This window comes from Cupressus sempervirens, chromosome 4 (genome assembly GCF_028749045.1).
Source record: "Cupressus sempervirens isolate cs-2001-9-10 chromosome 4, ASM2874904v1, whole genome shotgun sequence".
Lineage (NCBI taxonomy): Eukaryota > Viridiplantae > Streptophyta > Pinopsida > Cupressales > Cupressaceae > Cupressus > Cupressus sempervirens.
This window is the reverse complement of record NC_143121.1, coordinates 730,968,277-730,981,123: the sequence shown is the minus strand read 5'-3', so window position 1 is coordinate 730,981,123 and position 12,847 is coordinate 730,968,277.

Sequence of the window (12,847 nt, the reverse complement as noted above, 5' to 3'; positions counted from 1 at the left end):
GTGGGTATTATAATGGGCTCAGATTCTAATCTGCCAGTCATGACAGCTGCTGCAGAAATTCTCAAATAATTTAGTGTCTCATATGAGGTTGGTGTGAATCCTATTTGAATTGCACACAATTTCCTAAAGAATAATTTTAAGAAATGCTTAAGTGAATGGAATGCAACAATATTTGGTATCACACATTTTGATAAGATATTTGAATTCTGGTTGTGTTGCAGATAACCATTGAATCTGCTCATTGAACACCTGATGGAATGGCAGAATATGCTAACGAGGCCCATGGAAAAGAAATTAAAATTCAATTCTTAGGTGGGTACACTATTCAACTGTAAAGATTAATTTTCGTATACTGTTAAATCCAAAAACTCAAATTTCAAAAGTTAAATCTCTTTGCTATGTTTTGCTTTAGCACTACTTAGGCTCCATAGCATCAACTCAATGAATATGAAGTTTTTAAAGAAATAATGAAATTAAAAAATTGGGTACATGAAAGATGAATTAGCATTTCAAACTCCTAAAGTATTGATAGTAGGGTGTCCATTTCATCCAATGATGAACCTTTAACTAGGACACCAAGTGTTAGATTGTGGTGACTGATTAGGAAATTACTGTACATACTTCATAAAAAAATTTTGGGCCGTGGCCGACATGGTAGCCGACATATTATGGCCGACATATGGCCGACATGTTATAACCCTAAAGCAATTTAATACTTGTATAAAAGGGTTTAGGTTTGGGTATTTTTCACTATGTTGTGATGCAAAATTGGTTCTTGCGGCGATATTGAGCTATAAGGGATTACAGATTGTAATCAGGTTGTAATCACTGGATTGTAATAAGATCAGACTTGCTGTTTGGTGGATGTAGCCCGGGGATTGGGTGAACCACGTTAAATCTTGGTGCCTTGTGTTCTTTTCTGTGTGATCTATTATTTTCTGTTATTGGTTATATTTGCATGTATTTTTTATTTCTGCCCATGGTTTATCCTAACAAGTGGTATAAGAGCGAGGTTGTCTTTTAGTTATCCTCTGCAGGAAAGTCTCACGGTTGAGTGGAAGCGATGGAAGATGAGGTAAGCTGAGGGTTGACAGGTTTAATGGGCAGAACTTCCAGTTATGGAAGATGCAAATGGAAGACTATCTATATCAGAAGGATTTATGGAAGCCGTTGGAAGGAAAAGCCAAGAATCAGGGAACTATGTTAGAGGCTGAATGAGATCTTTTGGACAGAAAGGCACTCATAAGAATTCAATTATGCTTGGCACCATTGGTGGCATTTAATATTACAAAAGCAAAGATGACAGAAGATTTGATGAAAACCCTAGCAACACTGTATGAAAAGCCCTCTGCTTCAAACAAGGTATTTCTCATGAAGCGTTTATTTAATATGAAAATGGCAGAAGGTGGATCTGTTACAGATCATTTAAATGAGTTTAATACTATTACTAGTCAGTTATCTTCTGTGGGTATCAATTTTGATGAAGAAATTAGGGCTCTCTTGATTTTGTGTTCTTTGCCTGAAAGCTGGAATGGCTTGGTAATGGCGGTGAGTAATTCTGTTCCTGGATCTAGTACCCTAAAATATGATGATGTGATCGATGTTTTTTTGAGTAAGGAAAATCGTAGGAAATCCTTAGGTGGATCTACATCAGGAAGTGCTTTGAATGCACAAAGCAGGGGCAGAGCAACTAAAAGAGGAAGCAACTCTGGAAATCATGGGAAATCAAGAGGAAAGTCAAAGGGGAGGAGGTCTCAATCGAGAGGACCAAATGATTGTTGGTACTGTGGGAAACCAGGGCACAAAAAGAAAGATTGTTGGAATCGAAAGAAAAATGAAGGAGATAAATTAGATGGAGACAAGGAGGCAAATGTGGTAAGTAACAAATCCGAAGAGGATGCTTTGCTTCTGTCTTTAGAGAGTGTTGATGATTCATGGGTTTTAGATTCTGGTGCTTCATTTCATGCTACACCTCATAGAGGTTATTTCATTGATTATGTCCAAGGGGATTTTGGGCTTGTTTATTTGGGGGATAATGAACCCTATCAGATTGTTGGAAAGAGAAAAATTAAGATTAAGTTGCAGAATGGGAATCATTGGCTACTACATGAGGTAAGACATGTTCCAAAACTAAGTAGGAATTTAATTTCAGCAGGGCAACTCGGTGATGAGGGTTGCGTAGTTACTTTTAATGATAAAAATTGGAAGGTTTCAAAAGGTTCACTTGTAGTAGAAAAAGGTGTGAAAGTAGGCACTTTATATCTTTTTACAGGTCATATTGTTCCTACTACTTTGATTGTTTCAGAGAAAAATGAATGTTCAGGAACAATTGCTACAGTTGAGCAGGGAGAACCAATAGTTGCTGTAGATTCTGATACAACACTATGACACAATAGACTTGGGCACATGAGTGAGAAAGGTATGAAAGTACTTCATTCAAAGAAAGTTTTACCAGGTCTGAAATGTGTGAATATGGATTTCTATGAAAGTTGTGTGTATGGAAAACAAAAGAGAGTGAGTTTTGTAAAGACTGGGAAGGAAAACAAAAAGGAGAAATTAGAGCTTGTGCATACAGATGTATGGGGACTAGCTCAGGTATCTTCCCTTGGTGGCTCTCATTATTATGTTACATTTATTGATGACGCAACTAGAAAACTATGGGTTTATTTCCTTAGATAGAAATCTGATCTATTTCAGATTTTTAAGAAATGAAAATGCTTGGTTGAAAATGAGACTGGTAAGAAATTAAAATGTCTCAGATCTGATAATGGTGGTGAGTATTGCAGTCATGAATTGTAAGATTATTGCTCCACTAATGGTATTTGTAGACACAAAACTGTTCCAAGGACTCCACAGAAAAATGGAGTGGCTGAACGCATGAATAGGACTATAATAGAGCGCGCAAGGAGCATGAGGTTGCATGCTAGGTTACCCTTACACATGTGGGCAGAGGTTGTCAATAATACAATATATTTGATTAATAGAGGTCTCTCTACTCCTTTGGGTTGTGGTATTCTAGAGGAAGCATGGACTAGTAAGAAGGTGAGTTATTCTTTTCTCAAGACCTTCGATTGTGAAGATTTTGCTCATATAGACTCTGAAAATAGAACCAAGCTAGAAGCTAAATCAAAGAAATGTGTCTTTTTTGGATATGACATTATTGAATTTGGTTATAGGCTTTGGGATTTTGAAAATCTTAAAATTGCTAGAAGTTAGGATGTCATATTCAATAAGAAAGTGTTGTACAAAGATCTGTTGCAGCAACATGAGAAGAAAGAAGACGATTATGTAGTGCTGGATGATACTCCAAAAGCTGATGTTCTAGCCATTCCTCATGATGTGCAACAACTGCAACAAAAAATACCACACACAACAGTGAATGTTAGATGGTCAACGAGGCAAATTAGACCTCCACAAAGGTTTTCTCCCTCTTTGTATTCTATTTTAATTACTGATGTTGGTGAACCTGAAAGTTATGATGAAGTTGTGCAGGTGGATACTAAGATTCAGTGGGAGTCTGCAATGAAAGATGAAATGGGCTCTTTGCTGAAAAATAAGACATGGGATTTGTGCAAGTTGCTTGCAGGTAAAAAGGCTTTACAAAATAAGTGGGTTTACAGGTTGAAAGAAGAGGAAGGAGGTAAGAAAAGATTTAAAGCTAGGTTAGTTGTAAAAGGATTTGCATAGAAACAGGGAATTGATTTTGATGAGATATTTTCTCCTGTTGTTAAAATGACTTCTATCCATACTGTTTTAAGTCTTGTAGCTACTAAAGATTTGCATTTAGAGTAGCTGGATGTTAAAACAACCTTTCTTCATGGTGATTTGGATGAAGAAATATATATGGCTCAGCCACAGGGTTTTGAGGTCAAAGGTAAGGAGAACTTAGTGTGCAAATTGAAGAAAAGTTTATATGGCTTGAAGCAAGCACCTCGGCAATGGTATCTGAAATTTGACAGGTTTATGCATGAGCATGGATATAACAGGTGTCATTTAGATTACCGTGTTTATTTTAAGAGGTTAGATGATGATAGCTACATTATTTTATGTTTATATGTTGATGATATGCTTGTAGCTAGGTCTAACATGGATCATATTAAGGGGCTAAAATGCCAGTTAGCACATGCATTTTTTATGAAGAATTTGGGGATAGCAAAACAAATCCTTGGTATGAAGATTTACAGAGATAGGAAGAATAGAACATTGATGCTATCTCAAGTTGATTATGTTGAGAAGGTGTTGCAACGTTTCTCTATGGAGAATGCTAAAGCTGTCAGCACACCTATACCTGATCATTTGAAATTGACTAAGGAGATGTGTCCCAAGACAGATGAAGAGGAGGATAAGATGTCCAAGGTACCCTATGATTTAGCTATAGGAAGCTTGATGTATGCTATGGTATGCACTAGGCTAGATATTGCACATGCAGTGGGAGTCGTTAGCAGGTATATGAGTCATCCAGGATTTGAGCATTGGAATGTTGTCAAGTGGATTCTCAGATATTTGAGAGGAACATCCAATAAGTGTTTACATTTTGGGGGCTCTACTATTGATTTACAGGGCTATGTTGACTCAGATTTGGTTGGGGATATTGATACCAGATGGAGTACTACAGGTTATGTCTTTACTGTTGGTGGGGCAGCCGTGAGCTGGGTTTCTAGGTTACAGAAGATTAATGCTCTATCCACTATAGAGGCAGAGTATCTTGCTGCTACAGAGGCAACCAAGGAGATGATATGGATTCAGTTCTTCTTGGAAGAATTGGGACATCCTCAGAAGGATAATAATTTGTTCATAGATAGTCAGAGTGCCATTCATCTTGCTAAGAATTCAGCTCTGCATTCTAAGACCAAACACATACAGTTGCAGTACCATTTCATTCGGTCAATTTTGGAGGATGGACAATTAAAGCTGGAGAAGATACATACCAATGACAATCCAACAGATATGTTGACAAAGGTTGTAACATGGGAGAAGTTGAACTCCTGTTCAGCTTCGGTTGGTCTTTTAGACTGAACATGAATAAAAGAACAACATAGTCCAGGGTGGTTTGATCTAGTGGGAGCCCCATGTGGTAGTGGTATTGCTACAGGATCAGTCTCCAAGTGAGAGATTGTTGTTTAGTGTGGAGCCTGATCAGTCCCCAAGTGGGAGATTGTTAGATTGTGGTGACTAATTAGGAAAGTACTATACATACTTCATAAATAGTGGGGTTCGGGCCGACATGGTAGCCGACATATTATGGCTGACATATTATGGCCGACATGTTATAACCCTAAAGCCGTTTAATACTTGTATAAAAGGGTTTAGGGTTGGGTATTTTTCATTATGTTGTGATGCAAAATTGGTTCTTGCGGCGGTATTGAGCTGCAAGGGATTACAGATTGTAATCAGGTTGTAATCACTAGATTGTAATAAGATCAGACTTGCTGTTTGGTGGATGTAGCCTAGGGATTGGGTGAACCATGTTAAATCTTAGTGCCTTGTGTTCTTTTTTGTGTGATCTATTATTTTCGGTAATTGGTTATATTTGCATGTATTTTTTATTTCTGTCCGTGGTTTATCCTAACACCAAGAATAGTAAGTGTAGTCATTGAAGCTATCATACCTGTGTTATAACTTAATTGTTTCTTTAACAAAGATTCAAGAACCTATCAAACATTTTGTTTCTTTTTAGAGATGTGAACCACAAATGACTTTATACATTATTATTTCATTCATTAGAGGATCATTCACTAGGCAGGGGTGCTACTCCACTTGCACTTTCTTTTATGACACTGCAAACATAATCATCAAATCTAGCTATTTCCATTCATGCAATGCATCAACAATCAAAGCATTGATGCCAAGGAGGCTCGTTGTTGGATGGAATAGACTTCTTGCCATCAATTGTTTAGGTGTTTGAAATGCCATTTCATTTTTCATGTACCAAATTTTCTAGTTAAAAAATTTAACTCATAATATTTCATATTCATTGAGTTGACGCTATGTGACCTATGTGGCACTAAAGCAAAACATACCTAAAAGATTTGATACAAGAGTTTTTGGATTTAGTTGTATAGGGAAACTCATCCCTTCACTTGAATAGTTTAACCCATCTAACAATTAAATACTAAAAACATAAGCTTCAAATATAACTACTATCATTTGTTCCATATATCAACTATCAAAACTTTAATGCCTAGTGGGCGTCTCAATTGTTCAGGCTAGAAACCCAGATGATTGAAAAAGTGACTCGATGGGTTTCAAACCTTTCCTTTTTAGCTAGAATCAGTGCCCATTCATAGAAATATCTAGGAAACAAAAGGATTTATGTGTTTTATGAAGAATTTTGTAGATATTGTAGTACTATAGAAAGGCAGTGGGTATGATATCGGAAGGCAGCACAACCGTCCAAAAGTGGAGTGGTCCAGTGAGCTCAAGCAACATAGCTATTCTGAAGGGGCCGCGCTGAGACCCTGGGATTCAATCAGATTATGACAACCAGAAGCTTATAGAATAGTAGGGGGATGAGAAAGCATCAAGAACACTATTCTTATGTATCCATGCTATACTATATGGTGCTTCCCCTACCATTCTATAGACTATATGGATGGTGCTTCCCCGCTATACGACCAGGCACTATTGAAGGAATAAGAGTTCACCCCATAGAATTGCAGGGGACACTAGCGATTGGTTCTGATTGGCCCCCTCATGACTCCAAGACTCCATAAATGTCCAAAATGATATAGGAGATATTTTTGTTCTTCTCAACCATACATGAGCTTGGAAGAGTTAGCAAAGTTTATGCAGCAGGTTGAGTAAGCGAATTGGGTGCTCATACATAGGAAAGCATCAATTGGCAATGAAGCGTGATATACATGTGGCAGAAATTGCTAAAGAGATTGTAGAGAAAAACTTTGTTCAAAATGACCTAATGAGTGCCATGGCTAAGATTGAACAAAAAATGGTAGAAAAATGTGATAAGCACCTTGATTCCTTGCCTCTTCCTCAATTTTTGCCTCTTCTCCTAAATTGTTTATGCAGCTCCCCTGCGCACACATATTAACACATCCAAATTGACATGCACACATGCCCTATGAGTGATATACCTCCCACCCTCTGCGCTAATCTATCGCCTCCCAATTTAACAGAACAATGAAATGGGTGGCCGTTAAACCCTATTTAATAAAACAATGAAATGGGCGAGCGCAATGCCCTTTTTCATTTTGTCATGTTCAACTAAGTGTTGGTCAAAATTTTGACCAAAACATTAAATTCCCTATTTCACAAAATAATGAAATGGGCGAGCACAATGCCCTTTTTCATTTTGCCATGTTCAACTAAGTGTCGGTCGAAATTTTGACCAACACAGGCATGGATTTAAAAAAAAAGAGATTTTTCCTTCCATATTGCGACCAATCTAAAACATTTTGATAAATGGTCGCAAATTTTGGCTGCAAAATCACCTCAAATGTACTAGTGCCATGTTATCCACGTTAAACACCATAGTGGATAATATTGAAACACTTACTAATGAAAAAAATGCCACTCTTTCCTAGCATGACCAAATGCATGACATGTTTGATAAGGGGTTGGACTATGATGAGGTTTTGGCCCTAAATAAAACTAAAGATGATTTGGTTAGCCTTTTTGCAGACCCAACAATTGGTAAACAAGAAAAAAACACAAAGCCCAAACTATCAATTAAATGGTGCACAAATGAGGCTATGTGTACGAACTTTTGGGATTGTTGGTGGATGGTTTTTGACATCCCTCTACACAAAAATTTAGAGGTGCCATTTTATTTCCTTAGAAAATTGTATGCAAAATTTGTGTTGGGCCTCAAGGTGAACTATTGCAGTATGAAGCCCAACATTGGTGTAGGAGGAGGAGCTCCTCAAGATAGACTCTTTTCCCAGTGGAAGAAAGTTGGCACTTTTGTCCCCCCTATTGATGTCTTCCCCCCTCCTTGAGTGCAAAATCCTAATATCATTGCAGAGGCTAGCTCTCAGAATATTAGAGCCATCCATAGATTGAGTAACCTATTGATATCCTAGGTTAGGTTAGTGTTGCCTCCCCGTGTTGATGATGCTGGTGAGAGTTCATCATTGACAAGCTCATCACATGTTTGTGTGCCCCATACTTGCATAACGTGCAAGAATATCTGTCTAGGTCCCATAGGTGATCTTTTTTAGTATCAGTTTGTATTTAAGGAGGATACACCAGATGTGCATATAGAGGCTACACAACATGGCATAAGAGAGAGGGGCATGCAAAGGCATGGACTCCTGTGTTGGTACATTTATAAATTTTTTTGTTACGATATAAGCGATTCAAAGTTAATAATTTTTAACCCATACTGACTTATACATGTATGTGATCTTCATTTATGTTTAGTTGATGATTGAGGAGGAGCTTAGATAGGTTGATAATTCATGCTCTCGACTATTTCGTTTGGCCTTGAGACATCTATGGTACATTATGTTGTATTCTCATTATTTTTTATATTTGATATTGTAGCATATATGGTTTATAATCTTTCTTTTCTCTTGTAGGTATCACCTATCAATGGGGGGCAGAGTGTAGGGGATGAGGCATAACCCATTGACAAGGGAAAGGTAATTATGTGCTTTCTATTTGATTAAATATCAATGCATTCTTGTAAAATGTTTGTGGTTGTGAAATTTATTTACATTCTTTATTGTATAGGGCATGGCTACTGGTGAAGAGTCCAAGCAGATTCCACATCGCAGATGCTCTGGCATTTTCATTCGCACTGAGAGCCCCATCGTATGTATAAGTATCATTTATTATTTTTTTCCTTATTTTTAAAAATAAATTTAAAACTAATTTTCGTGATATTAAAAACTAGTATTTTGTGTCTCATAGGAAACACCTAGTGCACAAGAGGTTGGATGCCAAAGTTTTATATCTTTGCTGACACAACTGTTATATCCAGAGGAGGATTTGATATAGGTAAGTTGTAGTTTGAATTCTTGATTATATGTTATAAATTTAGCATGCTATGAATTATAATGTTATAGTTTAAGTTGTAGATTCATCTGAAAAACATACTTGAACATACACAGGCCACAATCAACGAGGTTCAAGCATTGCCGAGGACATATGAGAGGAAGCTTGACTGGCACATGAGGTTTGTTAGTGAAAATTTTTTCCCATGCATGTTCATATATCAAAACTGAGATAAGAATGTAAACTAACAAATGAACTCCTATTCGAAGAACCTAGAAATTCTCTTCTTAAAATTTCTTCAAATGAAACAGGTGCAACTACCTTTATTGCATTGAAAGTTTTAACTAAATAAACTCAAAAGAATAACTTTCCAAGAATGTAATCTGCTGGAGATGTTGAAACAACTTATTTTATCTCATCAATATGAAAAAAATCTTAATGTAGAAGAACCACTCGACTTTAATTATCAAAATGATCCACATAGTTGAATAATTAAATAATTGAGCAGGAAAATTTCATGAACTAATTTCCCACAGAATTTTCAAATTCAAAGTTCACAGTTTCAAAATCAATAATAGATGTAGCTAAAAGCTTAAATAGTATCTATAGAAATACAAAAAATAAGTAGACAATAGTATCCACTTACAAAGCTTTCAACCCAAAATCAAATTATAGAGTTTCAAGTATCTGCTGAGGTTTTGAAATGTTACTTGTAAACTGGAAATAAAACCATAAACAAAAGTAGTTCTATCTACCGGTCTTCTGGAGAAATTTGAACCCCCTAAACAATACTAATTATTAAATTTATAGGCATGGGGCTGGACTTAAGCCAAAATTACCCTGTCAGGAGTTAATTGTCTTTTGGAAATAACTGATAACTGAAATTGCAAGAAAACCAAATGGTAAAGAAACTACAACTAAGAAGTTCTTGATCAGGTTGCACTGTCGCCACCAACCGCTCCTCTTGCCAACTTCCACATTTTTTAGGTAGTTGAAAAGGCAGAAATAATAGATTGATGTGGAAGACCAATGTAGGCAAGCCATTGCTTCCAAATTTCCTTCATCTTCTTCAGTTCAACAGCCTTCTCCTCGTGCATCTCCAAGTGCTTCAGATTGATAATCAACATAGCTTCAGTGTGAGCCACGTTGGAGAAATCCTGCTTGGCTGGTGTCCTCTTATCCTGCCATTCCTAAAATTTCTTTTGGACTTCTTTGATTATTTCATCTGATTGGGCAACGGAGTCATCTTCTCTTTCCATGAACTATTTTACAAACCACTTAAGGTTATTTGGAATAATCTAATGTATAACCTTAATTTCTTGTAATGCTTTTTTGATTTTAGATACTCCTTGTGCTAGTGCTTCATTTCATCATTCAATGCAATCTTTTATGACAAACAGAGTTTTTTCATCAAGACTTGCTACAGGACATTCAGCTTGAAATTTTTGCAACCCAAATTCTTGCACATCTTCTAGCGATATTACCACTTTTGCCTAGTCATTCTTCTCTTTTTCATATCCATCATTACTTACCTCCACCTTTTAAGTAATATTTGATATCTCCTTTGAGGCGTGATCTAAATGTCCAATGTGTTTTATAGTATTAAGCAGAACATCTTGTACCCATTCACCTGCTACTTTGGCTATTGCTTTTCACTTGTGTAGATTCTCCAACGATTGCTAATTGGTTGCAGAGGATACATCAACAATGGCTGACATCTCATAGATCGGCTTTGCTTTAGGATGCAAGATAGCGTTAATGTATTGTGCCATATTCTTTATTGTCTCCTTCATTTCTTGCTTGTCTTGCCCATCTTTTCACACTCTTTCCGTGATCTTCTTATTGGATACCTCAAAGAATCTCATATCAACTTCACGGTTTCCTTTTCCCAAATCAACCATTGTTATTTGGAAATCTTGAGGCAATTGATTTCTCAAGCCATTTAGGAGTAGTTTGATCCTTTGCAGTAGCAGGGGAACATTTAACTAAGGGGAGATTACTTTCCTGATTTCCTGTATCCATTGGAGAATTCTAGGATTCAGGTACATTATCTGCCATAGATAGGTCTTCTGCTGTCTCCAAGTCCACCGTTATGGTGCTTTTACTTTTGATGGCTAATGCCTTCTTCGTGCTTGAGTGGGTTACTCTCCTTCTTTTTGGAATTTCTTCTTGAACTTGAAGTTGAAGTGTTTCTAGAACAGCTTCAAGTTCAACTTCAAGTAGACCTGCAATAGAATCAGGGATACTTCGATTAGTTTGCTTATGAGTAGTCCTTTTACCCTTGCTTTTTGAAGACTTCTCAGAAAAGCTTGGAGTAGCCACTACTTTTGATTTTATCCATTTGGTAGTTCTTACTATTACATCCTTGGTACGGGCATATATATCATTTTCTTCCCTTTTCTCCCAATCAATTTCAAGGATAGGCATGCATTCAATCTGATCCATGTAAAATTGATCAAGCACACCTTCAAAATCATCATCTTTCAACCCATAAGTATCTAACTCCACATTGAACATGGTGACTTGTTTAATGGTCAAGTGCAACCATAGTCTCTTCCTTACTTCAAATTCATCATGATTGTTCACCCAAAAATCCTCTAGTTGCGGGGAATGAAAGAGAGAAGCTTCATTTTTGACATTATTTCTAATAAAGTCGATGTAGTCAAAATCTAACCAAGAGGTGAAAGATTTAAGACATAAGCGGGTTAAAGATTTAGCTGACAATATGGCTTCTTTCAAACTGGGGCACCTATAATGTCCAATTTCAATCAGGAAGAATACTGAAGAGGATTTTTTAGAAATTTGAAAGGACTCAACAAGGGAAGCAAACTGCCAACACATTTCTGACAACACTAGAGAATCTGAGCAATAGCGTGGTAATTTCAAATGTTCACCAGGAAAACCACCCACTCTAATATAGGTAAATGTGGGAAATTGGATGAAATAACAACCATAAATTTGCATAACCTGCATGGCCTCCTCTGACATCCTATCATTTTCTCGACCCTGTAGTTCAAAAACCAGTTTCCCTAGAAAAACATCATTGACCTTCTTGAACTCTTTGAATGGTATATCTTCTTGAAGATCTCTGTAATATTGGTAGATAGGCATATCATCTACCCAAGGTATATGTGGAAGATAATCCCAAGCTTTGGACGCGGCTAGGGTGTAAATCAAGTAAGAGGACAAGAAAAATGGACCGCAATTGGTAACATCTATCAAGCCCTTATGTAGGATTTCTACCATTAGGTCTGACCAATCGATGAATTTGACACCTTCAACTATCTTTTGTATGAAGAAGTACATCCGAGACTCCCAATGGAAAGCATGTTCATTTCCCTTAATTCTATTCAACAAGAATACAATATCTGCAATCTCCTTGATGAAGTGCTCGATGGTCAATGGTTTAGGCAACTTAGAACCTCCTTCTGCAGGCTTCAAGAGCCAGGACTGAGCAATCTTGGTGTCATAGCTATTTTTGTTTGCGGCATACATGTGTTCAACTTCTTCAAATGTCCATGGCTCATAGGGTTCTTTATGAGGAATCCTGAGGGTGGAATTGACACCGGTCCTGTTAATTTTGACAACTACTTTCCCTGAGGCTTTCTTAATGCATCTTGAAACAGGGTCATAGTGGTTTGCACATTCGAGGATGAGCTCTGGGCATGGGATTGTAGCGATAAAAGTGGCGGCTTCTAATAAACCACTATCAACTAGCCTCGGGTAAATGGGACTTGACAAAGTAGTTTTGGCTCTTTCAACAACTTCAGACAAATTTCTATTAACCAAAAATGTATCATGAATTTCAGGCAAGGAACTGAGTAATGGCGGCTTCTCTAATTTGGGCATTTTTCGCCGAAAAAGCGTCATGATTATTATGACAACAAATCTA